Consider the following 20,884-nt stretch of genomic DNA (forward strand, 5'->3'; position numbering starts at 1 on the left):
AGGGCCTCCTTCTACATCAGAGACCATCTTTCCCATCTCTGAACTTTTGTCACCTTAATTTTCTTTCTTTCTTTCTTTCTTTCTTTCTTTCTTTCTTTCTTTCTTTCTTTCTTTCTTTCTTTCTTTCTTTCTTTCCTTTCTTCCTTCCTTTTCTTTCTCTTTCTTTCTTTCTTTCTTTCTTTCTTTCTTTCTTTCTTTCTTTCTTTCTTTCTTTCTTTCTTTCTTTCTTTCTTTCTTTCTTTCTTTCAAGACAGGGTCTCCCTGTGCAGCTCTGGCTGTCTTGGAAATCACTCTGTAGACCAGGCTGGTCTGGAATTCAGAGATCCACCTGCCTCCGCCTTCTAAGTGCTGGGGATTAAAGGCGTGCCACTACCTCGTATTTCCTCTTGCAGTGTAATACGGCATGTTGCACATTCACTTATGGAAAATATTTATTAAATGCCAATAAGGCCATGCAAGCACTGAGTATTGCAGCTTTTTATTCTTGAAAAGGAAATGAATAAAACCTCGGGCAAAGACAAAAAAGTACAATAATAATAAATAGCGAGAGGTATCCAACTACGGGAGAATCTACCAAGGAGTAAGGGATGGAGTAACAGGAAGAAAGGACAGGAAAGGTGACATTAGTTGAGACGGACAGTAAGTGTCTTTCAAAAGAGGTGACATTAGTGCTTGGATTCTGCCATCAAGAGAAATGGTATTTGTATGTGGGGGTGGAAGGGCCCCTAAGCAAGAAGGACCCATGTGAAATCCCACTGTGGGAGCAAATTGTGTTCTAGGAAGAGTCAAGGGGATGGCCTGGGCAGGAACAGAGTGACATAAAGTGACAGGAGGTAAGGCCAGAGATGAGCAGAGCCAGTGTGTAGGGTTCATATCCACGGAGGGAGGTGGACTTCCTGTGATCAGGCTGCATGACTTTTGTGGTCTGGAGAAGGCTCTATGTCCTGTATGTATCTTCATGTCCCTATTCCCTCCGTCAGCTGTCACAATATGGGGACACAGCACGTGCCACGAGAGTTGCAGACTCTAATGGTCCCTTCCGGTGGTGGGGGTCTGCAGCCAGGTGAACTGGTGGGAAGACTTGGAAAATGAAAGCTGATAGAGCCCTCAGCTGTCACTGCTCTTTGTGCTTGATGTGACATCTGGAAGCTTCTCTTCCAGATAGATAAGTAAAGAATCTTGTCTAACGCAGGACACGATTTTCTTGAGTAACTGTGAGTCATTTTCCATACTGTAGGCCATCTAGGAAATGCGACTGATGAATCTCATTCAAATACAATTGATATTTGTCAGTGTTCATTGCCTGACCTGGGCCCAGGCCACCTTGGCAGCCACCCTTGCCCATTAATTATTAACCTCCTTCACTTGGGCTAGACATGGTCCCAGCTATTTGGGGGGCTGAAGCAGGAGGATCAGTTGAGCTTATCCATTCCATGTCAGCCTGAACAGCATAGTGAGATTTTGGTCTCAAATAAAATGAAACAATCTTTCACTTAGGCCTGGCTCTTCTAGATAAAGAATGAGAGGGAACTACTACATTTCATAGCAGAATAAATAAATTTTAAAAACCTGACATAAAGAAGGATGCATAGCCCCACAGAAGGAAGGTTAGCTGGGTTTTAAACATTCTGTGTCCTGGCACCTACAGGCATTGTACTGAGTACATTATAGATGTCATTCTTGGTTCCTTTTGCATCTGAGAGAAGAGAATACCACTGCTTAGAGGGCAGCTACCCATAACTACCAGGCTGTGAAGGAAGTATTTCTTAGACCTCACTCCTGTGGGAGCCCGACACCCTTCCATTGCCATACCGACCTGAGGGCAGCATGTGGCTTCCCTTCTTCTGGCACCAGTCAGAGGACCTGCTAGAGTGTCTGCTGAGCTGTGGGCTGGGGTGACAACAGAGCAGATTCAGGTTTTCACTCTCTAGCTACCCGGCATCTAAGTGGAGCTTTATCCAGAGACATATACCCATTCTATCCCACGTGACAGGGATGAAGCCTGGGGATTAAAAAGGTGTTTGCCAGAGATGAGGATACACAACTGGATTTTAAAATACTAAATGTCAGGGCCAGTAGTGTACCTAAGTGTCATACTATCTACTTCTCTAGTATGAATGATCCACATCTAGTATATCAATCCACAGCACTATTAAAAAACAAATCAACAAACAAAAGCCCCCAAATAAAAAAAATCCAAACTGTCTTTCTTTTTGGCCCCTAGCTTGCTTCGTTGAGGGATATGTCTTTTTTCTTCCCTTATCCAAACCTTACTCAAAGAATGTTGGGTTCCTAAAAACCCCCAATGCAAGAAGAAAAAAAAAAACAGGTCCCTCCCCCAAATAAGACATTTTATTGTTGTTGGAGGGAGGGGCAATGTCTTCTCCTTCACCTTCAAGGGAAATGGCATCCATCTCCAACCAGGAAATATTTGCTTCGGGACAACACAATCACTCTGGCATTCTGACCAGACTCCAAGGCGTGAGCCTAAGTCATCACAGTGTCATCGTAACCCCAAGTTCAGAACAGCTCAACCTCCTCTCAGGGCTCCATTCTCTAGAGTCCATGGCATTTGCTTGTGAGGTGGGCAAATCAATTTGTTATTGAGTTCTGCTACATCAGGATCAGTATCTTAGTAGTTATCTTCCTTAGATAATGCAGTGAAAGCCTTTGTTCAAGCCTTAGACAAATGTAGGTCAGAAACTACTTATAAATTTCAAACTAAGCAAAACAACATGGCTAGGCCTCTTTCTTTCTGTACAGAACAGAAATGGAACATACCTACTGCCAGGATTATTTTGAAAGTTAAATGAGGTCGTGTGTCTAGAACACCAGCTTTTAAGCTGGACATATACTAAAACCCTCTGGAGAGTTATAAGTGACATTGGTGTCTGCATTTGATTGCTTTGGTCTGGGCTTCAAGCTGGGTAACAGGATGTTCAAGCAGTCTCTAGGTGCCTAGAAGATGCAGCCCCAGTGAAAGCCAGTCATGTCCAGGGTATGGACAGTCAGAAAGCCATGTGGAGAGCTTTGCAGAGAGGTAGACATCTAAAGTCTCAAATAATTTGGAGAATTACCTCTGCTCTGTATATTTAAAAAGGAATTTTCTCTGCTGTTTCAGATGACTCTTGTTTTTTCATCCATGATTACAGTCAGCAACTTTCCATTGCCACTGTTGTATGAACTATTTGATAATGCCCTCAAATTCGATAATGGGAATTGACCTCCATGATGGGACAAATTACAGGTCTCAGAGGCACAGTGTGGGTGACCAGGATTTAGCCATCTTTTAATTCTCAACCGATAGTTAGTGCCTAGCACTGAGCTATCCCATCCTATTAAATAATAATAAAAAATATCCTTAGTCCAGCTTAATTTGATTTGAAATTAATTCTCTTTGGTTTCCTGGCCCCCAAGTCCCCCAGATTGGAGCAATTGTACCTGAAGAGTGCCTTCTGGGTTACTCAGGCAATCACACTCCAATTGCTAACAGACTGGAGAATTTCAGCCAAGCAGGATTCATTCTTCAGACTGATTATAAGTGGGTGGAATGGAGTAATTCCCTGCTTCAATTGAACGTATTTTTCTGCCTCATGCTTTTTAGCCTTTGAGCAGTCAAGGATGTCTTTAATGCCTCAGCTGCTTTTAGTTTAGCAAGGGAGTGGCTACTTTTTTGATCCTTAAGCTTTTGTGGGAGAGGGTGACAATGTAACCCGGCTCCTGCAGGATCAACCTTTGCATCGGTGAGGGATGGGAGCACCTCTGGTCCTGTGTGTAAACACACAAGGCAGAAGCCCCTTTTCTACCACCAAAATCAGCCGAGAAACCATGACAGGAGAATTGGAAATAGATGTTACTGGAGAACAGCAAAATTCTTAACAAGGTAACTCTTCTGTTCTTAATCGAAATCAAATCTAACATTCTGTGTATAAATAGGAAGGTCGCTCATCACAAGCTTGAGTGATGTGAGCCAGCTGAACAAAAGGGTCCCATGACAAGGTGTTTGCCTTTTTTATGCAAATGTCAAATAAATATTCATGAAGCTTTATTTTAGGGAGAGAAATTTTAAATGGCAAAACTATTTAAGTTTGATTTCACATGGGCACAAATATCTTAAATCCTCTTGGGAACAAGAAAAGGGTATAATTATACATTTTTAAAAGTGCAGGTGTGGGTGTGTGTGCTCATACCTACACACCTATTTTCACAGAGAATCAGATACAGAATCATGATCGATTCTCACCAGGTGAGGGGCCTGGTGATTTGGAGAGCTCATGGGACACTTATACAGAAATCTCTTACTTTTCCCAGGATTACCTACGGCCAATCACAGCCACATGGCGGTTGGCCTAAGGTTATCCAGCAAAGCTAGTAGTTAGTCCTGTTTTCTTCCAGCTGTGAGCAGCAGACATAGACAAAAAATCTCCTTTTCTTTTTATTGAGAAAAATATCCAATAGCCAGTCAGGAAAAGACTCTAAGTGACCTCTGTGCGCCATCACCCAGCTGCAGCAACTACCACCTTTATAGCCCATCTGGATTCATTCATAATAAACCATCTCCATTCCCAGATTTGTTTGAAGGAAGTCCCAGATATAATATCATTTCATCAATGTCCTTTTTTTTTTTTATGGGAAGTGGAGGGTACGAGGTCTCCTGGATCTCAGACTGGTTTTGAACTCACTCTGTAGCAGATGATGACTCTGAACTCCTGCCTTTCCTGCTTCCACCTCCTAAATGTTAGAATTACAAGCATGTACCACCATGATTTTTGTTTTTAAATGATGGAGATTGAACCCATGGCTTTGTGAATGCTAGCAAACATTCTACCAACTGACACATATCCCCAGTCCCAAGCTTTTGGTTTTCAAACCAGAACTGAAATAACCAATCCTGTGTAAATCAAAAATATTAATTAATTCCTATGTAGTCATAAACAGTTGGGCCCATCCAATTCTATAACTAGTCGAATAAATTATTTGGCTGAACTGAATTCATTTTCTTAAACCGTGTGTGAACCACATACAGCTGCTGTTCACAAATTCTTCTGAGCATAAAGTAGCAAAACTAGGAACCGGCTTCGCATTAGAAAAAGCTAGATGCCGACCCTAACCTGAATTCCCCTTCCAAGAGCTGTGTCTCTGTCTGTAGCTTGGCAAGCGTTCCAGGTCTCTGTTTTCTCACAAAACACGTTTAGACTTTGATGTGGCGTCTGTGTAAGTATGTCTGTTGCTTATGGTGGTTGTGGTTTACATAATGTGAACATTGTTGTCTAAATGTTTTGAGGTAAGTTCATGGGAGGAACATTAGGATAATTGGAAAGTATCAATGAAGGCTTTGTACATTGTGCTGGGCTTTTACTATCTGAGGTAACATTTCTCCACGAAAAATAGTGTTTGATCTTCACATCTCACAAAGGGAGGCTTTTAAATATGGCTCATGTCTTGAATTGCACTTACAAATGGTGATTGTGCCTTTAAAAATCTTTTCATGTTGCTCAAATCATTTTAGAGCTATTTAGTCATTTCTGGTGATTTAATTAAAATATAATTAATGTGGGAAAAAGAATTAATTCTCATTAACTTGGGCAAACTGAGGTAGCTGGTCTGAATTTTAAATATGTTTGAGGGAACGTCAAACCTTTTTTTTTCCTTTTTTTTACTGTTTCCAGCTACACACACTGAAACCAGTCCTGAAGTATTTATGCACAAAGAACAATGAACAGAAATATTCCGGACAGCAGCTCCTGCTCGCAGGGAAGAGGTTGAGAGAACTTTATTTACATGTTTGATAGTCAGATGACATGTATGTCTGAGTCTGATTTGAGCTATGACTTGTCACAGACCTTTGCCTTCTGTGTTATGAAAAGGTGAGAATTGTAGATATTCCAGAATTTAAAATCCTCAATGACTAGAATGCAAACTAATGAAAACTTAACTTTTTTTTTAAAAAAAAGCATACCTGTTTCCACAATGGAGAGTAACTGGTGTAGGGAGCCACATTGTCTAGATGCTTGAGGTTCATGTGCTTTCAAGCATAAGAGGAACATTTTCCTTAATGTCTATTAAATTCTTTCTAAAATAGCCCAAATACTCCACTATGTTTTAAGTAAGAGATTTAAAACAAACTTTTTTTTTTAAACAAAAGGTATGAGTTATTTCACTTGTTCAGAGGACTTTCAAGGACTTTGGAATATTTTTTATCAACTCAAAATCAAGTCCCTGAAAGTGTGTGTGTGTGAGTGTGTGTGTGTGTGTGTGTGTGTGTGTGTGTGTGTGTGTGTGTGTGTGTGTTCCTATGTATGTATTCTGTGTATTCCTCAGTTCACAGACTTTCACGGTTACTGTGGTCACTGTGTCCCCCAGATTTTAACTTGATAAGTCTACAGACTTCTGTCTCTTGGGAAATCAGATAATCTCACTATCATAAAAATATTTATGTGGCTGTGGGTGGGGCTTCGTGAGCTCCATTGAGAATGGGCTGCGGATGCTCACAGAGGTCTCCAGTACTTCTGCTTGGAAGGTTTTGTGATCATTCCCACTCACTCCTTGGACCTTTCCTGTGGACCCTGCATAGGTAAGGGCAAAAGCACCAGTGTTCTGAGCTCAAATGGTACTCTTGTCTTCTGTCTGGCTATTCCTCTTCAGACTGAGAGAAAGGATTAGGATTCTACATATATCACACAAACTGAAGGACATGTATTAGAGCATGAAAGTGATGGGTAGAAACTCAGGGTCCCTGAAATAAAACTAATTAATTGCTAATCAAATCAAGTGTTTTAAACATTTTATCACTGAAAAACTTATTAGCATCATAATTATGAAAGGTGCATTTATTCTTTTTTTTTTTTTTTTTTTTTTTTTTTGTTTTTTTTCGAGACAGGGTTTCTCTGTGTAGCTTTGCGCCTTTCCTGGGACTCACTTGGTAGTCCAGGCTGGCCTCGAACTCACAGAGATCCGCCTGGCTCTGCCTCCCGAGTGCTGGGATTAAAGGCGTGCACCACCACCGCTCGGCTGGTGCATTTATTCTAAATTTTCATCTTAGTCAGGAAAATCAATGGAGCTACTGAAAGGTGAGCCCTCTCTAATTTGGACACCATTTTGGGAGTCATATATGCATACTTATGTATTTATTACTTCTATAACCTGATGTCTTTTTTACCTCTATATTTTCAATAGTATTCCTTAGTTGTACCCAGAAAAAGATCCCCGCCCCATAATCGTGTAGGTTGAATAATGCTCGCCATCTTTCTAAATTGTCCACATCCTAATCCCTGGGACTAAACATGACAAGAGGGATGGTCCAGACGAGATGTGGTGACGGACCCTATAATGGGGACAGTCCTGGAAATCATAAGGATCCTTGTAAGAGGGAGGCAGGAGGGTCAGGCTAGAAGGCAGGGAAGAGGAAAGACATGGTGTAGAGTGCCAGGACCATGGGACAGGGGCCTCCCCTCAAACAGCGTGAAACCTATTATGAGTTCTTCCTTTCAGCCTCCAGAAGAAAGCAGCCCCTGATGTAGCTCAGTGGGACTGATCACCGACTTTGAATCTCAAGAACTGTAAGATAATAAACACATTGTGTGTGTGTGTGTGTGTGTGTGTGTGTGTGTGTGTGTGTGTGTGTTTCATGCTTTATTTACTGTGTGTGTGCGTGCACACGTGCACACGTGTAACTATGAAGGAGTCAGAGGACAACTTGTGGTAGAAGGTTCTCTTCTTCCAACATGTAGGCTTGACCTTAGGTTGTCTGGTTTGTAGTTGGTTTTTTTTACTCTTCACTCTTTGGGGCTCCACCCAGCTCCCAAACAAATACACATAGACATATTCTTACCTATGAATGCCCAGTCTTAGGTTGGCTTGTTTCTAAGCCAGCTTTTCTTAAGTTATCCCATCTACCTTTTGTCTCTGGGCTTTTGCCTTTCTCTATTTCTGTATAACTTTTCTTTCCTTCTTATTCCATGTCTGGCTGTGTGACTGGCCCCTGACACCCTCCTCTCCTCCTCTTCTCTCTCCTCTCCTCTTTTTCTCCTTCTATTTATTCTCTCTGCCTGGCAGCCCTGCCTATCCTTTCTCCTGCCTTACTATTGGCTGTTTAGTTAGACCAATCAGGTGTTTTAGACAGGCAAAGTAACACAGCTTCACAGAGTTAAACAAATGCAGCATAAAAGAATGTAACCTGTCTTTGTATCATTAAACAAATATTCCACAGCATAAAAAAGAACGTAACACATCTTTAACTAATATCCCATAACACTGGTTGGTGATAGTTGCTTTTATCTGTGACACCATCTCCCAGCCTGAATTTCCTGTTCTTTTTAATGTCACTGAAATTGCAATGACTTATTGGAGCAGCAACAGGACACCAACACACATGGAAAGGAAGGTTTTTGTGACCTCCTGCTTCATGCACATTAGAATGAATTAAACACGAAAGTCGGATGGCACAGCTCTTCCCTAAACCATTATCCTGTTTGCTCTTAGGCACAACAGGAGACACAAGCTTTCTTTGTCTTTTTCAATTGCCAAATGAATTCTTAATTTAGCATGAATCAATCTAAAAGAAGGAAATGTTCTTCTTAAGCTTAAAAAACCCTCTGTGGATAAAAGCTGGCCTTTCACTCCAGCGAGCTCCCGTGGACATGGCTTCCACTGTTTACTGCTGGACTTTCTGTCCCTCCCCGCCAGCAAGCCTGTATTGGAGTGAGTCATCCTTCATCCTGAAATATGCAGCAGAGTGGTCGCTCTCACGGAGAGATGATTGCCAGATCCCACGCCATGGCAGCTCCGCGCTACGGTGATTAAGAGCTGATTAAGAGCTGACCTTGCTACTGTGCATTAAGAACCCTGGCAGGAAATTGAACTAGAAATTTGGAACAAAGAGGCCAGGACTGCATTTGTGACTATTGGAAGTAGGTCATGGTTCTGTATTGTCTTAATACTAAGGCAAGATTTCCTTCCCTTGATTTATACTCTCCTCACTACAAGTTTTTCTTTCTGTTATTAATGTGCTGTGTCACAAGTGATTTTGAATATAGAGAAAATTAGGAAAAATAAAGCATAAATCTGTCTTTAAGAGTCAGGGTTTGTTGTCTTTTCTTGCAGTTTTTTGTTTGTTTGTTTTGTTTTTTGTTCTTTTGCCTTTTACAAGTAGTCATTTGGTCTGCTGCATTCTATTCCTGTCTAGATAGGTTTGCATCTATCTTTCTTCATTCTGTGTAGATGTAATTCTGAACAGTCTTATTAAATGAGAAACACAGAGCCAAATGCAGAGTTAAAAGCCCCAGAGATCAGAGAGCAGTAGCCAAGAGCTGAGACCACCTTCTTACCACCCCTGCCACTGCCGTCCTTCCCCTGAGAAAGAGACCTACTTCCTGTGTGTCTGTACTTTTATTGACTTTCTGTTCTGCCTTCGCATTTGTTGTAAACCCAACAACATGATCTCCTCATCACTGCCTGTCTATACAGACCTCCAGGTCTCCATGGTTGGTATTGAGATTAAAGGCGTGTGTCTCCAAGCTGGCTATGTCCTTGAACACACAGACTCTGCTTGCCATGTGATCGGATTAAGGGCGTGTGCTACCATTGCCAGACTTCTGCTAAATGGCTTGCTCTTAGCTCTGACCCCCAGGCAACTTTATTTATTAACATACAAATAAAATCACATTTCAGCACAAATAAAATATCAACATAATTCTGTCTCTGTGTCTCTGTGTCTGTCTGTTTGTCTGTCTCTCTCTCTCTGTACGTCAGGATGGAACACAGTACTCTACGAACATTGGCAGGCACTTTGCCACTGAGCTACATTCCAAGCCTGGTTTTGTGACTTTCATTTTAAATTTCACAATGCGCAATGACTGAAGAGGCAGCACGGGACTTCAAAACATCTTCACATATGAGTCTGAGGCTGTGCCGTGATTCTATGCAAGCCACAGGAACCATTTGTCTACCTTATTCATGAAGCTTCTCTACAGGAGGAATGTCGAAAATTTGCATAATGACTAGGGAGATGAGGGCACTTTAGGGGGCTGTGAGCAGGGGAACCATGATGGGTCTGGGCATGAAGGCAGCATGGACCCAACCCTTTTCTCTTGACCCTGTTTCCTGGAGTGAATACCTGCAGTTTCCACAGTGTGGCCATGGTACTCAAGGCTGGGGTCTTGAGGGAGAATATCTTGTTGGACCAGCCTGGGTTTGTGACCAACTTCTGGGAGAGGAGGACAGGATACTATAATGCAAACATCCATGAAGAGACAGAGAGGCAACTAATTAATGCTGCACAAAAATTCACTGGGGTGACCATTAGTATGCAATTGCTCACTGCTTAGCTTGGTGGACATGAGAGCAGAAAGGGATAAGATGACTTCCCCTGTCATGGGTGATACTCTTTGGTCAAAACAATATTTTAAATCACTACCATTTGGATAGAGACATATTCCTTTTTTGTTTTAGGCAAAGCTAATTGAATTCCAAATTACAGTACCATTTTAAAAATCAATGTGGTGCCTCTTAGTTCATTCCAATAGGAAAAATAATTTTTCTGCAGCCATGGAAGCTGCTTTGAAGATAGAAGGAGTGTGGCTGTGGTGGGTCCTTCATGTAGACAGTTTCCCGGGCATCTTGCTAGGTCTCTGGTCTCTATCTGTTCAACTAGTAGAACCTGCAGTATTGGTGGGTTTCTCAGGCTTTCTGATGGGTTTCTTCACTCTCCCTGGCCCTGCTAATCCAGACTTTCATTAGAGGGATGTAATTTAGTCATACTGGGTGGTGGGGAGCAGCATAAGGCAGGGTAGGATTTGGGTGGAGGTGGGATCTTTAGTTCTCATTTGACATGTGCATCTTGGATACTTTTTATATATAAGGCTTGTTAAAACCTTTCAGATGTAGTGGTAACAAGGCAGACAGGGTCCCTTAAAGTGAACAGTCTATCAAGGAGAAAAAAAATTAGAGAAATGATGATCATAAATGACGAGGATGCTCAGGGCACTTAGAGGAACACTTCACAGAGACCTAACCTGATCTAGGGTAGGGGATAGGGGAGCTGAACCCCAAGTATGAGGGAGGAAGGTAGGAGATGAGACCTTGATGAGGCACCTATTGGGAAGAGTGGAGGAATTGAAGAAAAAAATGATGAGGCAGCAGGTGAAACTGAACGCACACAAAGCCGTGCAGGTGGATGAAAGGTAGTGCATTCAATGTGGGTCACCTGGCATGGTGAGACAGAGGAGACAGCTGAAGAGGTTGGCAGGGTCAGATCGTAAGTGTCTGGCCATGCTAAGGTATTTGGCTTATTCTAGGGACCACGTGGAGCTGTTGCGTACGTGGACAGAGTTGCTGGCAAGAGCAGATTACTTCTCTCTGCCCTTGCTTCCTTGTGGTAGGAGACAGGGAAGAAGAAAACCGTCAAGAGCGTGGAATTCACCACACCTCAGAGCATCTCTGCCTCCACCAAAGCCAGAAGACGAAACAGACTCTGGAAATGATGGGCCTCCTCCTGAGATGTTGGCGCAAAGGACATCTGAGATCCTGAGGAGGAAGCCAGCGCTGGATAACACAGCATCTCTTGTACCACCCCATCATGGATAGGATATTGGACCATCATCTGCTTAGAAGAAGGGAGTAAAAAGAAAACTCTCAGCTCATCTCAGCCCAAACTTCTCATTTTGCTGATGTTTGAGCTGATGAGAGAGAGGACTTGCCTACCGGCCTCACCTGAAGTCACACAGTCCTTGAAGGGCAAGCATGATTCCCTAGGGTATCAATCACCGGCTAACAGAAATCACGTCCTTCCTTATCTACAAGGGATTTGCTGTAACATCTTCTTAGAAAGCTTCAGGTGGGTCTGAATGTTGAGAGTCTTGGTCCTGGTGAACCTCCTCAGTGCAAAGATAGCTGTGATCATTTTAAAGAACAGGGTTGTACATTAGAGTGGTGTGTGTGGGTGCTACCATAAACAGTTGAGGGACCTGCCCATGACTCTGGTTCCCCTTGTCCTGTGTGGAATGGGGGAGCAGGGTAGAGGTGAAAAGCTGTAGCTGAACGGCCCTTCTTCCTTGCTTGCTCTGATGCTTCATGTTGAATATGACCCAGAGCCTTGCTGAAATGCTCTGTGTTTACCCAACATGATTCTCAGAACTTTCTCTAATGTCAAGGATCAGGGATTTGAACAGGAGAAAAGCAAGCTTTGATTAAAGTAATCGGTAAAAGCCTCCTCCCATGAGGATAAGACAGTGTAAGTGTCTGCATCCAGCAGAGCTGACATTTTCTTTGATGAAATCTCTGTTACATTTTTGTCGATTTTCCTATTGAGTTAATATTTTCTCAATCTGTAAAAAGCTTATATGCAAAACTATGTTACATTTTATTAATGTATTTAAATATATGAACTGTATTTGATATACTTTGCTCTTCGTCTTTAAATTTATTTATCATGGGTTTGGCTAGACCTGCATTTCTTACACACTGTGTGACTCTGTTCACTGTTTTGAAGCTCAGAAAGTCCTCTCCACTTCAGATAGTTGATGCATATACCCTCACGTATGTATTTTTTCTAATGTTCTCAATAGAATGAGAGGGTTTTGTTGTCTTTTACTTACTCATTCGTCTACACTAAACTCAGTAGGGAGAGGCAGAAAACGCTTGGCTTTTGAGCTTAAAAGCTTTACCTGAAGGTCCTGAGGTGGCCAGCTGCTGCATGGTCTTGTTGTTTAAGACAATTCCGCAGGCACTGAAGAGACGCAGTCACCTGGGCCAAATTCCTGGCTCCTGAACTTGGTAAGTAGGGCAAAGCCTGACTGGCATTCCCTTTGGTTCCCCACACTCAACAGCTAGCCACAAGCTATGCCATCTTGAGTAAGACTACTCACTGGCTTTTCTGTGAAACCCCGAATCGCTGACACCCAAGGAAACTCTACAAGATGGCTTCTAAAGTCCTTTTAGCTCTACCTCTGTCACTAGGGTCCCAACCCCCAGCAGATGTAGCTAGCTTCCTGGACAGGGAAAGTGGCATCTATATGGAAAGGAATAGGGTCCCACACAGTCACAGAGTTGAGTTCAGTTTGCAAGCCCAGGCAGGGTGGCTATCACGTGCACGCTGCATGATATGCAAAGTTCTGCTAGCTCGGTACCAGCCCGTCCAGTGACATCTGTCACACAGGGATTAAATGCCTCAGCAACAAAAGATAACATTATCAGCCGTCAGCTGTTTCAGTAATAAAGTGGATGTGCGTCCACAGCAGTGAAAAATGAGATCTGTTGAAATGGACTGAAACAAATGATCCTTTCACTGTTGTTGATTCTGCCACGGTTTTCATAATTACCTTTGTGTGTGCAGTATTTACCAAACAGGCATTTAACACCCTTCCAGTAAGAGAAAGAATACCGTCTCACGCTGTTACTGTGTGTTCTATTAATAACGGTAATTTAAAAAATTAAGGGAGCCATTATCCTTTTAACACAGAGCATCCGCCAATATTACAGTAATACCCAAGGGGCTGTGATCATTGTTGGCTTTGGATACACGGTGACGTAACTTAGTACACAGTGGTGGGGTAAGAGAGGGATGGCTGTCACCTCACATTCAGTCTGTAATGTACGGACCCCCCCCCCCCCCGCCCCCGAACCCTACAGCAAGGGCTGATGAGTGACTGAACACACAGCATTCTGTTACTGGTCATGGCTCCTTCTTGCCCCTTCCTTTCGTCTTGAAGCTGGCATTCAAAAATGCTCACATAGCCAGAGCCCAGGCTGAGAATGTTAGACTGGCCCTGCATACCTATGGAGTTTGTCCTAAACAATTTCTCTCTCATAACTGCATTTCTTTTGGGAGTAACCGCTTTGTTTGTTTTTTTTCAGAGCACCCTTGAATAAACTAGGTGTGTAGGATATCCTAGGGAGTGGGATTTGGTAAGTAGCAGGGGCTCCCAGGTACATGACCTCTGTGTATGGTTTGTGTGCATGCATTTGTGTGTGTGTGTGTGTGTGTGTGTGTGTCTGTCTGTCTGTCTGTCTATCTCTGTGTTCATGATAGAAAAACAGAGATGGAAATGTGTGTGTGTTTGCTGGCTGGTTTTGTTTAGTTTACTATCCAAAGGATCTGGTTTAGGGGAGCAGAGATGTGAATGCTATCCCTAGGTGTACACAGTTTATTGGAAAATTTCATGACAAGTGGTTTACAGCAGTATGTATACCCCAGTTTCAATTTGTTGGGAAAATGGATACAATATTGATTTGAATTGCTGTTTCAGAGATACAGCTTAGCTCAGTATTAAAAACTGTCATGGTGTGGGACCCGCAAGATGGCTCTGGAAGTAAAGACACCTGCTGCTAAGTATGGTGACTTGGGTTTAAACCCCAAGACGCACATGGTAGAAGTGGAAAACCAACTTTCAGAATCTGTTCTCTGGCCTCCACATATGCACTATGGCACCCCCCCATGTGATAAATGAAAAATGTAATAATTTTAAAAGATTATTATAAAATTATTTTCAAAGCAGCAACTAAAGCATTAAAGTGGCAAAATTTGAGATTTGCAAGCTACTGAAAAGAGGTAACCCATGAGGAATACCTGGAGTACAATGGAGGGCACCTGACGATCAGAACGGGCCTCAAGCTATAACACCCAGACTCTGTGAAATGCTGCCGTTGTACCGACTGCTTGCGATCAGCTGTATCACAGGAGCAGCAAAGGCAGATGCGGCGCTGCCTTGGGCCGAGCCCCGTTCCGGCTCTGCCAGCCCATTCAGTTCTTACAGCAGCCTTTGCCCTGGCTTGACCTGGCTGAAGAGAGTTGAGTTCTGGATTGGAATTCTTTAAACCTTCGTGGCTTTAGAAAAAGAGCAGTTCGAGGACTGGGCAGGTGACTTACCTTGCGAGCGTGAGGACCAAGTTCAAACCCGAGGACAGTGGTCATGACTCCTTTGGCAAACCTCTGTCTCTCAAAATACGTAACACTACAATTCATAACAGCAGCAAAATTATAGTTATGAAACAGCAATGAAAATAACTGTACGGTGGGGGGGGGGGTCACCACCACATGAGGAACTGGATTAAAGGGTCCCAGCATTAGGAAGGGTGAACACATTTAAAAACATCTCCAACAGCTGGGCGTGGGAGCACCATACTGGCCTTGTCAACCTCAAGTCAGTGAGAGACTTGTCTTAAAATACAGTGGAGCCTGGGAGATGACAACTGAGGTTGTCCTCTGATCTCACACCCACACACACACACACACACACACACACAAAACACACACACACCCTACACACACACTCACACACACACCCTACACACACACACACACACACTCACACACACAACACACTCACACACACACACACATATCACACACACACACACACACACACACACACACACACACACACACACACATCACACACACAAAACACACACACACACATATCACACACACACACACACACAAAACACACACACAGCACACACACACACCCCATATACTCACACACACACACACAACACACACACACCACACACACACTCACTCACACATCACACACACACACACACACCCTACACACTCACACATCACACACACACACCCTACACACTCACACATCACACACACACACACACACCCTACACACTCACACATCACACACACACACACACACACCCCATACACTCACACACACACACACACACACCCCATACACTCACACATATCACACACAACACACACACACACACACCCCATACACTCACACACACACACACACACACACAACACACACACACACACACACCCCATACACTCACACATATCACACACAACACACACACACACACACACACATACTCATTCACCCCTACACACCACACACACATACACACACACTCACTCACACACACTCATTCACCCCCACACCCCCACAGACCACACACTCACACACACTCATTCATACCCATACCCACACCCACACCACACAAACACATATACTCATTCACCCCCACACCCTCACACATATACACACTCATTCACCCCCACACCCCCCACACCACATACACATACACACACACTCATTCACACCCATATCCACACCACACGTACATACACACACTCACACTCATTCACACCCACACCACACACACCCACATACACAAACCACACACACACACCACACATATACCCTACACACTCACACACCACACCACACACACACACACACACACAAAACACACACACAGCACACACACACCCTACACACTCACACATCACACACACAGCACACACACACCCCATACACTCACACACACACACAACACACACACACACACACACACACACACACACACACACACACACACATACACACACACACACCATTCAAATGGCTTCACTCAGCTTCCAAGTGTGCTCTACACTAGTTATAAGCTGAAGCCACAGGTCACTGTCATGGCAGACTCCCTTCCTCCCCCAACAGTCTTTAATGGCGACTTGACCCGACCCTTCCTCTACCCCTAAGGGATTTGATGTTCTTCATGATAGAACTCACATATTGCCAGAGCCTCTGATCAGTATCGGCTATCAGAGCCCTCCTCACTCAGTATAGCCACACAACCCTAGCCACACACTGGCTGAGGGCTGCTTGTGGGCAGGTGTTTATGCCAAACTCCCCAGTCCCCCAGCCACTCCATGATGAGGGACTATGGTTGACGAAAGTTAGAAAACCAGACTCCTCTTTTGAACTCTTCCTACATTTTTGCACTGTTTAACTGACTAAACAGTCACATCACATAAGTTTTATTAAGGTATTACAAGAGCCTGTTTAGTCTCAAATAATATTTGAAACTTTGAGTTTGGGTCTCCAGACTTTCCTCTCTCTCTGCACCTTGATGTTCATTTAGGGAAGGCAAAAATGGTGTGCTCAAACATCAGACCCTCCACTTCCAATTCCTTTCTTTCTGAGACCCTAACTATTACCCTAGTAGTCAGGTGTTGTGTGTGTGTGTGTGTGTGTGTGTGTGTGTGTGTGTGTGTGTGTGTGTGTGACTAGTTCTACACTCTGGCTGAGAATGGAAGTGCAAATTATGGCCAAAGCGTTTAGTCACTGGGCGACACCCTCTAGAGCTCCTTTCTTGCCCTGGTGGTTTGTAGAGAAGGCCTCAAGGTGAGGGCGGACCCAGGAAGTGAACAGTTACGTTGCTGTGCAGTAATCAAAGGTGTCCAGACATTGCAAAAAGTACTGTAGAAACTAGAAATCCGCATTGCATGAGGCACTAGAGTTGTGGACTGTTTGTTACTGCAGCTTAAATTACGCTTATCAATCCATATGCTCCCTACAAGACCCTTACACCCTACAAGGCCCTTAGAACAACATAAGCTCCCTCTTCATCTTCTGATGCACGTGACCCCTTTAGTGGCCAGCAGGTGGATGTATTTGAGGAGACTGGACCACATCTGACTAATAAACTTTATCATGCATATACTATTGTACTATGGTTCTTTTGTTGACTTTTAGTACTCTAGCATGGATTTACTGAGCTGCAATTGATGCAGAAATGAATGGATTTGTTTATATTTTTATGCAATGCTACAGATCGAAGCCAGGGCATTGCATATATTAAGTAAATGCTCTGCCTCTGAGTTTCAGCCTAAGCCCCTGATTTGTGAATGACGGATTCACTGTGCAATTAACAGTGCCCTTGAACCTGCTTTATATCCAAGGATGACCTTGAACTTGCAATCCTAGTATTCCCCATAAATACAGGCGTTAGAGGGATTACAGCCATGTGCCACCATCAAAGGCACAATCTGCACCAGTGAAACAACCATAAATATGATAATGACAATATCCAACATCCCCAAATTCCCCTGAGCCTCTTTCAGTCTCCTCCACATTTTTGTATGGCTGCACCCCCATCCCAAACATAACATGATTTCTGTTGCATCCATTGTCAAGAATTCTGCATGTGAAGAGTTATAGCCTTTTTACTCTCTTCCTGTCTGGCTTCTTTCCCTCAGTATAAGTATTTGGAGACTCATTCCACACCCTGCCTAGATCACCAATTCATTGCCTTCCACTTCCGAGTAGTATCCAGTCAGACAGACGGACCACAGTTTATTACTCACTTGTTGATGCATAGTTGAGTAATTTCCAATTCTTTACTCTTACAAACCCAGCCATTGTGAACATTCGCATGAATGTCTTTATATGGACGCACTCCTTTATTTCTCTACAACAAAGATCAGCAGAACAATTTGATTGTGTGGTGTGAGACTACCTCACCTCTTAAGAAACCACCCGATCATTGCCCAAAGTGTTGGTCCCCTTCTGCATCCCCATCAGCGGTGTCTGAGGATGGTGCTTGCTCTCCATCCTCGCAACACCTGCTATGATCTTAAACTTGGATCAAGTGATGACAGCATCACCCGAGTTCCCCGCTCTGTTCCCAAACTCATCCGCTCAGGTTCTTGAGACCTTTTGTGATCATCTCTTAACTGGCACTCCTCCTTCAGACAAATGGAGGTTGTCAGGCAGGAACTCTGTGAACTTCCTCCCACCGCCTATAAACTTAGAGCTCTCAGCACCAATTATTCCCGCCTTGCCTCCCCGGCAGAACAGAGGAGCTGTGTCCCCACCGACTCCCTGCGCTCTGTCTCGGAGGAGCCGGAGCCCATCCTTCCTCATCAAGCCTTGTCTATCAAGCATCTCTCCTGCTGCCTTGTCCTTTTCAGTAGAGTGCTGCCTCCTCAGGAGAACAATGTGTTCGATTCTTGGCTTTCAGAGAGAGGGGGGGGGGGGGAAGGGGAGGGGGGAGGGAGACAGAGACACACTATATGGGGGACACACTATATCCCCACAACAGACAGACAGAGAGACAGAGACAGAGAGACGGAGAACTAAATTCAGCGGAAGAACTTAGCGTGTCCCTCCTCCTCGCTGCACCCAGTCTCACGCCCTGTCTTGCTGTCCCTTAAAGCTGCTCTCACTCAGTTCACCTGTGAACACCATCTTTTTAACTTAACACCGCCCCCCACGCCCTTGGCTCACTTGTTTTCTCAGCGGTCTGACCTCCCTTCAGCACGTGCTCCTTCAACCTCTCTCCAAGCTCCCAGCTGCGCCTCTCTCCTCGGTGGCTCTTCTTCGGCTGACTTCCATGTTTCTGCGTCTCAGACTGTAACCTTCTTGGCGCCGGCCGCTCTCAAAGGTTCTGTCTGTTACTCAGATGGCAAAGGCTTTGCAGAAGTGACCCTTGGATGGAAACACTGTTGGCGGTTTCCTAGCCAGGACTTCTGTAATCACAAGTGTCTTCATAAGACAAACACACAGGAGGGTTAACTGCAGAGGGGGGAGGCAGTGTGGCCACTGTAAGGGAGGAGCGGTGAGCCGAGGAATGCTGCCCCAAACATTAGAAAAAGCTAGGGAGCGTTCTTCCTGCAGAGTTACCAGTGGGAGCAAAGCTCGCTGCCATCCCGATTTCTGATCCCGGGAAGTTGAGTTCCAGCTTCTAGTTTTGATCTCTATAAAAATGTGTGCTGTTTTATGCACATTACCAAGTTTGATATGATTGGCTACATCAGCAATAGGAAATGAATAGGCTATGCCAAGTGGAGCCTGGTGCTGGGCTTCAAGCTTTAGAAGGTCCTTCTTGCCTTCTTTAAGGGTGGAATCTATGTCGTCACTTCTAGGCTACGATCAGAAAATCCCCACTTCCGGGGCCATGGACCTCCTCCCCAAGTTTATTCCTTGGAGACAGACTATGGCCCTGCAGACACAGGGTCCTCTCTAAAGAGCAGTCAAGGAAGCCACTGCTGGTTGGCAGAGACTGCCGATACACGGGCTGCAGTGGGATCCCTGATAGGAAACTACTGACGGAATCCAGACCAGAGGAGACGGTAACAGTCCAGAAGAGTCTGTGGCTCGATTCCCTGTATATTCCAAGTTCAAGACAATGGCACAGTGGACATGAAGCATGAAAGAAATAGAACGGTGTGTGATTTCTAAGGCTTCTCTGAGGGCAACTACAGGATGACATTGCCATTAATATTGTAAATAAGAGATAGAGGATGGGCTTCTGAGGGTGGAAGTCAGTAGCCCAATTTAAAATCTGTTGAAGGTAGGACACTCATTAGATAATAAAGTGGATGGGTTTCTCAAAGACCCTATGCTTCTCTGACTAGATATGGTCTTATAATAGGAGATTCTTAATTAGTTTTTGATAGGTCAAATGAATATGTGACATTTCTGTGTGGAAATGTTTTGAGATCTGCCCACAGCTTTATACCGTTACATCATAGGTTGACTAATGTCAAACCCGTTGACATTACACAGACTGGCCCACTCTATAAGGCAGCATCATTAACAAACTGATTGCTTAGCAATCCTATTCTTAGTTCCCCCAAATTGTGATCAGGCCAGGGATGGATATTAAATATTAACTAACACATAAGCAGACTGAAGTCAGATCCATGTGCTTATTGCAGGAAGTTTTTATTTGTGGTTATAAAGTGTATCATACTGTTAACCCCTGTGTCCTGTCTCTGGAGTTGGGTTACTTTATCCCCTCACATTTAGGGGATGCTGATAACCAGCTCTGTGGTTCAGTGTACTCCAACACATTCCAGAGTCAATGGGTAGAGGGACTTCAAACAATGTGCGATGGGACTGAAGAGTCCATGAAGTCAGTTCTTGAGAAAAGTTTAATTTGATGGGTGAACAATAACACTAATCTTTCCATATCTAAATTTATGGACACTGTAAGCATCTACATGCAGAAAGCATGGAGTGTTACAGCGTTGAAAAGGTCAGCAGCGTGCAGCTGGGAGCTGTTGGAGGCTAGATCGCTAGTGAATTTTCTCCTGCACCTTCTACATACAGCCAAGCTTCTTTCTCCTCACACTCTTCCA

General features: G+C 43.9%; 1 long non-coding RNA gene across 1 annotated transcript; it reads right to left on the minus strand.

Annotated features, from left to right (window-relative positions):
• Positions 1-9,266: 9,266 nt before the first annotated feature.
• On the minus strand, positions 9,267-18,748 carry LOC128118677 (uncharacterized). Its single transcript, XR_008221296.1, has 5 exons — positions 18,107-18,748; positions 14,864-14,948; positions 14,564-14,775; positions 11,710-11,889; positions 9,267-11,599 (listed from the first exon to the last, which is right to left on the minus strand). It is a non-coding gene; the product is annotated as an uncharacterized LOC128118677 (long non-coding RNA).
• Between the last annotated feature and the right edge of the window lie 2,136 nt (positions 18,749-20,884).

Source organism: Peromyscus californicus, unplaced genomic scaffold (assembly GCF_007827085.1).
Source record: "Peromyscus californicus insignis strain IS unplaced genomic scaffold, ASM782708v3 Scaffold_22__1_contigs__length_63687245, whole genome shotgun sequence".
NCBI lineage: Eukaryota > Metazoa > Chordata > Mammalia > Rodentia > Cricetidae > Peromyscus > Peromyscus californicus.